Source organism: Ylistrum balloti, unplaced genomic scaffold (assembly GCF_031769215.1).
Source record: "Ylistrum balloti isolate Yb309-2 unplaced genomic scaffold, AGI_CSIRO_Ybal_v1 Utg371114, whole genome shotgun sequence".
Taxonomy (NCBI): domain Eukaryota; kingdom Metazoa; phylum Mollusca; class Bivalvia; order Pectinida; family Pectinidae; genus Ylistrum; species Ylistrum balloti.
Genome location: NW_026782612.1, coordinates 240,683 through 254,360, shown reverse-complemented (window position 1 = coordinate 254,360; position 13,678 = coordinate 240,683).

Here is a 13,678-nt window from a genome sequence, read left to right as displayed (position 1 = left end):
TACATACATTACCAATAACACCATTACATACATTACCAATAACACCAGTACATACATTACCAATAACACCATTACATTACCAATAAAACCATTACATTACCAATAAAACCATTACATTACCAATAACACCATTACATACATTACCAATAACACCATTACATACATTACCAATAACACCATTACATTACCAATAACACCATTACATACATTACCAATAACACCATTACATTACCAATAACACCATTACATACATTACCAATAAAACAATTACATTACCAATAAAACAATTACATTACCAATAACACCATTACATACATTACCAATAACACCATTACATTACCAATAAAACAATTACATTACATTACCAATAAAACCATTAAATTACCAATAACACCATTACATACATTACCAATAACACCATTACATACATTACCAATAACACCATTACATTACCAATAAAACCATTACATTACCAATAAAACCATTACATACCTTACCAATAAAACCATTACATACATTACCAATAAAACCATTACATTACCAATAACACCATTACATACATTACCAATAACACCATTACATACATTACCAATAACACCATTACATACATTACCAATAACACCATTACATTACCAATAAAACAATTACATTACCAATAAAACCATTACATACATTACCAATAAAACCATTACATACATTACCAATAACACCATTACATTACCAATAAAACCATTACATTACCAATAAAACCATACCAACCAATAAAACCATTACATTTACCAATAAACCATTACATTTCCACATTACCAATGAAACCATTACATACATTACCAATAACACCATTACATACATTACAAATAACACCATTACATACATTACCAATAAACCATTACATACATTACAAATAACACCATTACATACATTACCAATAAACCATTACATACATCACCAATAAAACCATTACATACATTACCAATAAAACCATTACATTACCAAAAACACCATTACATACATTACCAATAAACCATTACATACATTACCAATAACACCATTACAATACATTACCAATAACACCATTACAATACCAATAACACCATTACATACATTACCAATAACACCATTACAATACCAATAACACCATTACATACATTACCAATAACACCATTACATTACCAATAACACCATTACATACATTACCAATAAAACCATTACATACATTACCAATAACACCATTACATACATTACCAATAACACCATTACATACATTACCAATAACACCATTACATACATTACCAATAACACCATTACATTACCAATAACACCATTACATACATTACCAATAAAACCATTACATACACTACCAATAAAATCATTACATACATTACCAATAAAACCATTACATACATTACCAATAACACCATTACATTACCAATAAAACCATTACATTACCAATAACACCATTACATTACCAATAAAACCATTACATACATTACCAATAACACCATTACATACATTACCAATAAAACCATTACATACATTACCAATAAAACCATTACATACATTACCAATAACACCATTACATTACCAATAAAACCATTACATTACCAATAAAACCATTACATTACCAATAAAACCATTACATACATTACCAATAAAACCATTACATTACCAATAACACCATTACATACATTACCAATAACACCATTACATACATTACCAATAACACCATTACATTACCAATAACACCATTACATACATTACCAATAAAACCATTACATACATTACCAATAACACCATTACATACATTACCAATGAAACCATTACATACATTACCAATAACACCATTACATACATTACCAATAACACCATTACATACATTACCAATAAAACCATTACATTAACAATAAAACCATTACATACATTACCAATAAAACCATTACATTACCAATAACACCATTACATAATTACCAATAAAACCATTACATACATTACCAATAAAACCATTACATACATTACCAATAACACCATTACATACATTACCAATAAAACCATTACATACATTACCAATAACACCATTACATACATTACCAATAACACCATTACATACATTACCAATAAACCATTACATACATTACCAATAACACCATTACATACATTACCAATAACACCATTACATACATTACCAATAACACCATTACATACATTACCAATAACACCATTACATACATTACCAATAAACCATTACATACATTACCAATAACACCATTACAATACATTACCAATAACACCATTACATAATTACCAATAAACCATTACATACATTACCAATAAACCATTACATACATTACCAATAAACCATTACCATTACATACATTACCATTACCAATAAACCATTACATACATTACCAATAAAACCATTACATTCATTACCAATAACACCATTACATACATTACCAATAAACCATTACATACATTACCAATAACACCATTACATACATTACCAATAAAACCATTACATTACCAATAAAACCATTACATACATTACCAATAAAACCATTACATTACCAATAACACCATTACATACATTACCAATTAAACCATTACATACATTACCAATAACACCATTACATACATTACCAATAAACCATTACATACATTACCAATAAACCATTACATACATTACCAATAAACCATTACATACATTACCAATAACACCATTACATACATTACCAATAAAACCATTACATACACTACCAATAAAATCATTACATACATTACCAATAAAACCATTACATACATTACATTACCAATAACACCATTACATTACCAATAAAACCATTACATTACCAATAACACCATTACATACATTACCAAATAAACCATTACATACATTACAAATAACACCATTACATACATTACCAATAACACCATTACATACATTACCAATAAACCATTACATACATTACAAATAACACCATTACATACATTACCAATAACACCATTACATACATTACCAATAAAACCATTACATACATTACCAATAAAACAATTACATTACCAATAAACCATTACATACATTACCAATAAAACTATTACATTACCAATAAACCATTACATACATTACCAATAACACCATTACATACATTACCAATAAAACCATTACATACATTACCAATAACACCATTACATACATTACCAATAACACCATTACAATACCAATAACACCATTACATACATTACCAATAACACCATTACAATACCAATAAAACCATTACATACATTACCAATAACACCATTACATACATTACCAATAACACCATTACATACATTACCAATAAAACCATTACATACATTACCAACCAATAAAACCATTACATTACCAATAAACCATTACATACATTACCAATGAAACCATTACATAAACCATTACATACATTACCAATAACACCATTACATACATTACAAATAACACCATTACATACATTACCAATAAACCATTACATACATTACAAATAACACCATTACATACATTACAAATAACACCATTACATACATTACCAATAACACCATTACATTACCAATAACACAATACAACCAATAAACCATTACATACATTACCAATAACACCATTACATACATTACCAATAAACCATTACATACATTACCAATAACACCATTACATACATTACCAATAAACCATTACCAATAACACCATTACATACATTACATTACCAATAAACCATACATACATTACCAATAACACCATTACATACATTACCAATAAACCATTACATACATTACCAATAAACCATTACATACATTACCAATAAACCATTACATACATTACCAATAAACCAGTACATACATTACCAATAACACCATTACATTACCAATAAAACCATTACATTACCAATAAAACCATTACATTACCAATAAAACCATTACACAGATTACCAATAAAACCATTACATACATTACCAATAACACCATTACATTACCAATAACACCATTACATACATTACCAATAAAACCATTACATACATTACCAATAAAACCACTACATACATTCTATCCTATGTAAATGTACATCTGAAGATGAAACGACTTATATAACACAGTTTATTTATATAACAAACCGAAAACAATAAAATTGATTAATTTTTTTTTTAAATTGATAAAAATGAAAATTGATTCATAGTTAATCAATGTATATTACAATATACACTTTATACAGATAGGCAGTTGATATAATTTAGTATATTTATAAAGTTATAAAATATTTATATGAAATAAAGCATAGCCTGCATTTTACAATAAAGGATATACACAGTCACAATTATTCCTATTTATTTTACAGTTTTGAAAAAGAAACAAAAGACAACAAATACAACTATTACAATATACAAATAAACAACAGCAGACAAAACAAATAGACTTAACAAACACAACATACAGAACAGCAATGGCTGCAACAAAAACAGCAGAAAACGCCAAATCATAAAAACGAGTATAAACAACCATTAACATAGAAAACAACTGCAGTTAAAACGCATTAGTAATAACAGACAGACACAAGGACACTGTGATACTAATATTAAACAAAAAACATTTGGAAAATTCGAATTAAAACAACAAAAACAATTTCAGGGTAAATTACTCAGTATAATGCTGACGATTACAAGACGAGAGCCTCACACTAAAGTTACATAAATACGGTTTCTTGAGAAGACTATCATACACATTACGGGACATTTACTTCCCGTTTTCGGTTCTAGTTTGTTACATGATCATAGTGAAATACACACTTTTTATTCATCATTTCACTGATCGCCAGCATAGGAGGAACACAATTAATTCCATGTCATGTGGCCACTGTATTAATAATGAGAGGCTGTCAATGTAAAGTGCACTCCGACATCCTCAAAGTCGTCGTCGGCTTTCCCTTACCACCGTCCCTCATATTAATATCGAGCATTTTACACGTGTATGGCGCATGTTTCTCCATGTCGGAGATTTTAGCAATGAAGATTGGAAGATATAAAACAATTGGTTCTCCAAATCTCCCTGTCAAGTTCAAGCATGCAAACCTCAGGGTTATACATAATAAAGAACACACTTGTAATACTTGACGGATATCACAAAGACGGATGGTGCTTAAACCCCTTATCAAAGTCCATTTATAATTGTCCGTTATATCGTTAGATGAAAATATGAACTTGTAACATCTACACTTAGATCGTACAGCCGACGAGGGGGGTGGGGTGGGGGGGGTGGGTGGGGGGAGGGGGGAATGGGTGGGTGGGTTGAGGGGGGATGGGGTCGTTGGGGGGGGTGGGTGGGGGTATCTTTGTCGTTTTTTGCTGTATATTCCTTTTTTTATATTGTTTTCACATTACTTTCGTGTAATTGTGTCAAAGACGACTAATAAAATGAAGCAACACAGAAACCTACAGGAGAGTGACTTTGCTGCGTTTTTGTTTAAATACGGTAATATAAAAAAACCGGATCAATGTTGTTTCAAAGACGTGCAATTAAAAACAACTTTCGTAGAAATCGATTTTAAACCATTTAATTTTTTTCTTTACAAAATAAATGCTAAAACTATTTATTTTAAACATGTTTTATTTTATTTCATCATGTTTTCCCGGCTTGATTTTTGCGGGTGTGGATCAGAAAGAGATATTGGAATTAATGTATAATTTCAAAATCTGCACAATATCTCATATGAATTGATTCAATTGTTGTTCATTTAGAAGTCTTATCAAGACCATTGTTTAAAGATATTTTTTTTTATAAATCCATGCTTAAGTATGAATTAAAAGCAAACGCAGTAAACATTGTATTATTCACTTTACTGGAAGGAACTGCCAACATCAAGAAGACATTAGTTTTATCCACAGAAAATAATTATATTCCGGGATATTTCAGAAAACTGAATCTTGTGTTAATTCCAGCAGACATTGCTGTATATTGGTCATGCTACACTTTTACGGTTACTCAGGAACTCTGTCTACAAATCCCAGAGATTTAATCATATAAAAAAACCAACGTTAACAAGGCACGTATCGAGGTAGCACGTGATATTCTAACCTGCATAATCGAATATAAAGTTCCAGAGGGTTACATTTATGTCATTAGTATTTTACTGAAGCGAGCACCATCTGTTATAAACAAACGAGAAGAAATGACTTTGATTCAATTGTAAAATAAAGACAAAAATAATGGTTTTCGTGTGATTGTGATATTTCATACATTTTGACTTTGATTTTTGACCTACTTTTATACTTTTAACTAGTGATAATTATCAATTATGCCATTAATCAAGTAGATAAATTATAATTTAGATATCTAGCAGAAAAGAATGTTTGGTGATTTGATTAATTTGGAGGCAGAAAGGCAAATGTCACATTTCACATCTAATGACGATGGAACAAGGGTGAAAATGGTTGAAAAAGGCGTATCTTCTACATTAAGGTTGACACATGTGAACTCTTCCTGAACATTTGATCTTATGCCTTAAAATAATCACTTTGCAAAATGTAAATGCATATTTGTTATTTTTGTTATTGAAGTAAATGTAGAAGGCAAGAAAATATGACAAGGGATTCAGAGGCTGGAATTTATTTCCAGAATCATTTCTTAATTTTTTTTTATATCTTTGATATGCAAAACGTCGTTTCTTTTCTTCTACTTTTTCTTGATGCTTAATTTTGTCGACTCTTAATTTATATTTAAGAAGTGATTGACAAGAACTAGTAATATAGCGCAATAATATTAACTGAACCAATTAGGATTAAGTCACACGATCACCTGTATCAAATATCAAATCAATGGTTAGCCGTTTATTTTCCAATTTTCTCAAAAATAAATATGTGTACAACAAAAGTACTTTGGTGGTGATTTATGAAAACGTATAAATAAATTAATAAATAAATAAATTTGGATTTTACACATTTTATCTTCATAAAAAATTCTCAATAAAAGACGTGACAAATTTTACAGGATTAAGTTTTAGAATCCTCTTGGCGGCATGGCTGTTACATCATTTGTCTAGTTTAAAATCATTAAGGGGTTTAAACATAAGTGTTTCATGACTGATTATGATGATAAAATACAGAATAGGCTATCTGTCAACGTGTTCCTCTGTCTTTACAGAAACAAGAAGGATAAATGATATTGGATTAAATAATATCACTCCCTAATAAAATCAGTTTACTGATTGTGGAAACACGTGCTAAATGGTTTGTTAGCATTGTCCCAATTATGAATTGACAAAAGACAAAAGTGGCTCGTCAGAGCGTCGACAATTTGTCAATCTATACCCTCGCCAAAACAAGACTTTATCACTGACTTCTGACAGCAGGCTTGTCACACATGTGGTTCCGGGCCTCTTTTCAGTTCTATCTGTATGACGACACGGAAAAGTTTCAGATAGAAATGATTTCAGCAAATGTAAGTTGATTTCGCTTGACATATTTCACCTTTATGTGTTTATATTTACATTTGCCCGAGACTACCCCGTCACACCGATGAAAATATAACTGCGATCTCAATTGGTTCCGCTATAGTGTGACGTCACAATGCTCTATCTGACCATCCCATATTTCGACTCTCCCGATAACAGAATTTTAACCTACCGGCAAACGATGCGGTATTAATGAATAGTAGCAGAGTTACGTTATTTCAGCAGAACCAAATCTGAAAATAAGTATTACATAATTATATAAGTATTGAAATTGACGGAGTAAATCTCAAACAAATTCCTTCTCTCGATGAGCTACAATTTAAAAAAAATTCAAAATGAGTTTGCCTCTGCTTATTATATCTAGTATATTTAATGATTCCCCGCTTAATAGCATATATATTAAACGAATATGACCGAGTATCAAGAGTGCAAAGTACGAGTGAAAAATACAGATGCATGACGATCGAAATTAAAATGTAATTTAGTGAATGAAACGAAAAAAAAGAAGAGATTTTTACATAAAAAAGCGATGTTTTAAAATATTTTAGGTTTTGTTTGACAGCAAGACGACGTAATTTTGAATGGGCTGATGGACTGAATGTTGTTGTAATCGGGTATTTTATGCTAGCATCATAGCTTACGAAACCGTTTTTGTGTACCTTATTACAAAAATACCACAAATATAAACTGGCATTATTTGATGGAAAAAAACAAATTGTTTAACTTTCGCCATATTTGCGTCCGAGCTGGTAAATTGACGAATCTCATAGCAGTTACTAGAAAGCACTACTACGATTGGTTAAAAATACGAAAGTTATATCCTTACCAGTGTTTATTAATAAGTATTTATATAATTGATTAGTTCCGTTATAGTAGTGGCAGTTATTTAATAGATTATGTAATAGACAATGAAAGTAAAAAAGTAAAAATGTTTTATATCACAACTGATAAAAAATATGTACTGCAATAATGCTTAACATGTAGAAAGACCATTTATCTATCTGTATGTCTAGCTAAACTGCAGCTCTCTTTATTGCAAAACCTCGCCTTAACAACATCTCAAAATCAGAAGAATTTAATTTCAGTCACTCAAATGATTGTCTGATATATGTTCTGTATGATAGATATTATAAAAACTAAATAAAAATTCAAGAATTGTCAAAATATTGATAACAAATGGCCATATGGAAATAACATCCACCTGGTCAACTAAAAACACCTTTTTATGGTCTCTAACAAACTGATAAATATATTAGTAATTAGCATACACCTAACACACTCTTTAAATGGACGGCCTCGTTTCTTACCTTAGATATATACAGTTGGCTGCGATGTCTGCGGGTTTAGTGGGACAGGGGAGGTAACTCCTGTTGGGCTAAAATTGGTTTTGGCGCAGATGTAACCGGAGACAGATTGCTACATGTTCAACAGCTTACAATATTTATATATATTAAAATTCATAAGGACGATTATGCAAGCTATATAGAATGATATACATACACGTGATTCTTCAGCACGCGACAAACTCGCGCTCTACATAATAATGTATCACAAAGGTTATATTTACAATATGTCACAGTAACAAAACCCTAGTGGAGTTACAACATGTCAATACCACAAAGTCTTATACATAAAGCAAATGTCGTTGTTTTGAAAGACGTATTACTAGAGAATAAACTCTGAATGAAAATAGGAACTTACTGTTTGTTGTATTAATATACTTCTGATGTCCCGTCTCTTTGAGTCAAAACTTCCAGAACTACTTTACGATTTCATAATTCTAGCTAGCAATTGACATTACTATTATGATATGCTTTTCGCATCTGATTCAGACCAATGATAAAATTTCGCATTCTATAACTATAAATATTGAAATCATTTGTCTCGTTTGTCGATGGGAACAAATGCATGTTTCGACCAAAATACCTACAGGCCTGTAGGACGAGACCATGAGGTGGGAAGGGAGACCGGTTTATAACTGGCCCTATGATTTGCTGAAGTATACGATTATTTCGGTAACTTATTTGATAAACAGTTGATTCATCAACTGCAAAATGGAAAAAAAAATACGAAAATAAGAAATAAATAAATAAATAAAAATAAATAAATAAATAGATAACAGAGTGTACACATTTGATAAGATAGACATAAAAATGGCTTAGTGATCTGGAACCTTCAAGTAAAATGTCTTAGTGATCTGTAACCTTCAAGTAAAATGTCTCTTAGTGATCTGGTACCTTCAAGTAAAATGTCTGTTAGTGATCTGGTACCTTCAAGTAAACTGTCTGTTAGTGATCTGGAACCTTCAAGTAAAATGTCTGTTAGTGATCTGGTACCTTCAAGTAAACTGTCTGTTAGTGATCTGGTACCTTCAAGTAAACTGTCTGTTAGTGATCTGGTACCTTCCAGTAAAATGTCTGTTAGTGATCTGGAACCTTCAAGTAAAATGTCTGTTAGTGATCTGGTACCTTCAAGTAAACTGTCTGTTAGTGATCTGGAACCTTCAAGTAAAATGTCTCTTAGTGATCTGTAACCTTCAAGTAAACTGTCTGTTAGTGATCTGTAACCTTCAAGTAAAATGTCTTAGTGATCTGTAACCTTCAAGTAAAATGTCTCTTAGTGATCTGGTACCTTCAAGTAAAATGTCTCTTAGTGATCTGTAACCTTCAAGTAAACTGTCTGTTAGTGATCTGGAACCTTCAAGTAAACTGTCTGTTAGTGATCTGGAACCTTCAAGTAAAATGTCTGTTAGTGATCTGGAACCTTCAAGTAAAATGTCTGTTAGTGATCTGGAACCTTCAAGTAAAATGTCTGTAAGTGATCTGGAACCTTCAAGTAAACTGTCTGTTAGTGATCTGGTACCTTCAAGTAAAATGTCTGTTAGTGATCTGGAACCTTCAAGTAAAATGTCTGTTAGTGATCTGGAACCTTCAAGTAAAATGTCTGTTAGTGATCTGGAACCTTCAAGTAAAATGTCTGTTAGTGATCTGGAACCTTCAAGTAAAATGTCTCTTAGTGATCTGTAACCTTCCAGTAAAAGGTCTGTTAGTGATCTGGAACCTTCAAGTAAACTGTCTCTTAGTGATCTGTAACCTTCAAGTAAAATGTCTCTTAGTGATCTGGAACCTTCAAGTAAAATGTCTGTTAGTGATCTTGAACCTTCAAGTAAAATGTCTGTTAGTGATCTGGAACCTTCAAGTAAAATGTCTGTTAGTGATCTGGAACCTTCAAGTAAAATGTCTGTTAGTGATCTGGAACCTTCAAGTAAACTGTCTCTTAGTGATCTGTAACCTTCCAGTAAAAGGTCTGTTAGTGATCTGGAACCTTCAAGTAAAATGTCCGGGGAAATGGTTTTGTGAAAGGGGTTTTATTAACGTAGATGAGCTCTGATTCCTTATATTATTATATTCTAATGTGACATTTTTCATTTTTTTTTCTCGCGTTGAAACATAACGGGGCTTTATTTCTTTATAACTGTATAGCATGCGATGATGTACCAGTAGCTGACGTCACATTTCATTTAAAGTGGGAACTTTAATTGACTTCGGGGTCGCCGATATTTTAGTTTATTTCATTTTATTTGACACAAACATTTTTTCAGTTAAAGCTTTGACCACAAAATAAACGGTGCATTCGAGTTAACGAAGTATAACTGTATGTTCCGACCAAACTATTTGAAACCAAATTTTTGTACTTAAAAAATACCAACGTGTCAACATAATCATAATCTAAACTCAAATTCAATAAAAAATAGGGCAAGCTATGAACAAAAGAAAGTACAAAAAGAAAAGAATACCAGGTGTTCCGGGACAGTAAGCGTCTTCTACTTCATCGACAACACCCGCCATGTAAACCTTGCCCAATCCAAGTAATTAAAGTCACGTTCTCAAATGAGAACAAAGTATACAACAACAGAACCGTCAGGCAAACAGACGAGATCCAAACTTGTCCAGCTCTCAATGAGATCACAATGACGGCCATACTACTTCCCTAGCCCTGTGTTACGAGTTTGTCAACAAACACTGTTGACACGTTACATTAACACAGCTTTAAACTCAACTCATTGCCACTCATATAGTGGTATCAACTTTGTTGAATTATTCATAAAAAACTTTAGATATTTTACAGCAAAATAACAATTATTACAGACAAAACATAAAGAGACAAATATCGATACATTTTATCCCTAAATGTCAGCATCTTGCACGTGCATAGTTTGGAATAAAAAGTTTAGTAAGAAGAATTGTTCAGTACACATTAAAATGATTACAGACTAGTGAAAAAAGGACCTTTCAACGGTTTTTTTTTAATACGGAAAAGTGATGTGAGGAATTTATCTGCTTTTAACTCGTTGGTGCTTTAAACTGACACGCCCATAAAAAGATGAACAAACAAGAATAACATAGATTATAGTACTAGTTGATTTCGTAAGTAACATTCATCCATAGAATCAGGTGCTATCGAAAATGTTATTTTCATGTTCTTTTTTGTTATAAGTATTATGTGAAAATGGTACAGTATTGCGTGTAATTTTGTCAATGGTGGCATAAATCTGACATATCTCTAGTAACGATTAAGTATTCATACTTTAAAGGGACACAACTCATAGATCAGACAAAACAAAATGCTCATCAACAGCTGTAGCAGTAGAAAGTGAAATTAGCACACGAGTTGACATGTACAGGTATATTGTAGCGTTTCCAATGGACATATCCATTCTGATGGGCGTGAGTTTACAGAGCTGATGGGATGTACTTGGGAATTATAATTCTACTGGTTCATTGTTGTACTGGTGTAGGTAAGTAGATTGTTCCTGTGTACAGAATCCTCGTGACTCATCACGCGCTAGTGTTTCTGTGTATCTATTATACATTTATATATATATCAAAACAAACTCAATTTCCTTCCTAACAATCACATTACTTCCCTTGCCCATGCATTAGTTATGTATTGTTTTACACAATGTAGCAAATTTATATCCATAACTTTGTCACTGCCCGAGACAAATCTGTGGGAGGTGTCCTATGTCATTTTCAATGCGATGTCTTTTTTTTCAACTCGTAACTTAGGAAATCATGTCTATCGATATTATAACGATAATCTATCCAGAGGTCGCGGAAACGTCCTTTGACTAGAAATCTATAGTATATTCTGAATTCCTAGTATAAAATTTAATATCTTCAATCATCGGGGTTGTTTTAGTGGGATTTTCATGGAAGGTTGGGACTCCGCAATTCTTATTTACTCTAAATCCGCGAATTTAAGTGTCCGCATATTTTAACAGTGTAAATACAATCAAGTGGAAAACATTTTTAACTAGCTGGATAGACGTTGAAAAAGGTGTTAGTTATGGCAGTGATTATATAAGAATGTGTCCAAAAAGCTGTAAAAATAAGTTTTGGTGTGATGTTTTTAAAGCGTGGGAAAAGTTATTGAATTCTAATTGTAGTGTAAAATATGAACAAGTGTCACTCCTTAAAACCCCCTTATGGTACAACCGAAAGCTGACTGTTAGTGGAACTTCTGTTTTTATAAGGACTGGTTTTCTGAGGGTGTTAGAGTGATAAATGATATGTTTAAAGAGTCGAGCGCACTTTCCTTCTATTCCTTTACTGAATTTACACAGTTATATGGTATTCGAACTAATATCCTTGAGTTCCAGGGGCTTGTTAACTGTACACGAAAAAATTATAATCTCCAGAAGATAAATGGCACTCATTTCACTTTACCTTACCTTCCTCTTAACATAGAATTATTTCTCAACAGATGTAAAGGCACTAAAAACGTATATACTGCTCTATCCAAAAACAATGAAATTCCTACTGGTAAGAAAAAATGGTCTGAGCAATTTGATTTCGAGGAATCAACATGGGCAAATATTTTCTCTTTACCTTTCAAAATTACTAATAATTCAAAACTTCAGTGGTTTCAGTATTGAATCTTACATAATATTTTAGCAACAAATTCGATACTCTTTAAGGCAAAAATAGTCACTAGTCCAATATGTACATTCTGTAAATCTGAAACAGAAACTATAACCCATATCCTTTGGGAATGTGAAAACGTGCAAAATTTTCTACAGAGTTTAGAAACACTTCTTGAAGCCCTCCTTATACCTTTTACTATCAACAAAGAATCTTTTCTATTAAGATACTGGACCCTTAAAAGTAGGAGCAACAGAATTGACAATGAGGTCAATATCATTATTAAATA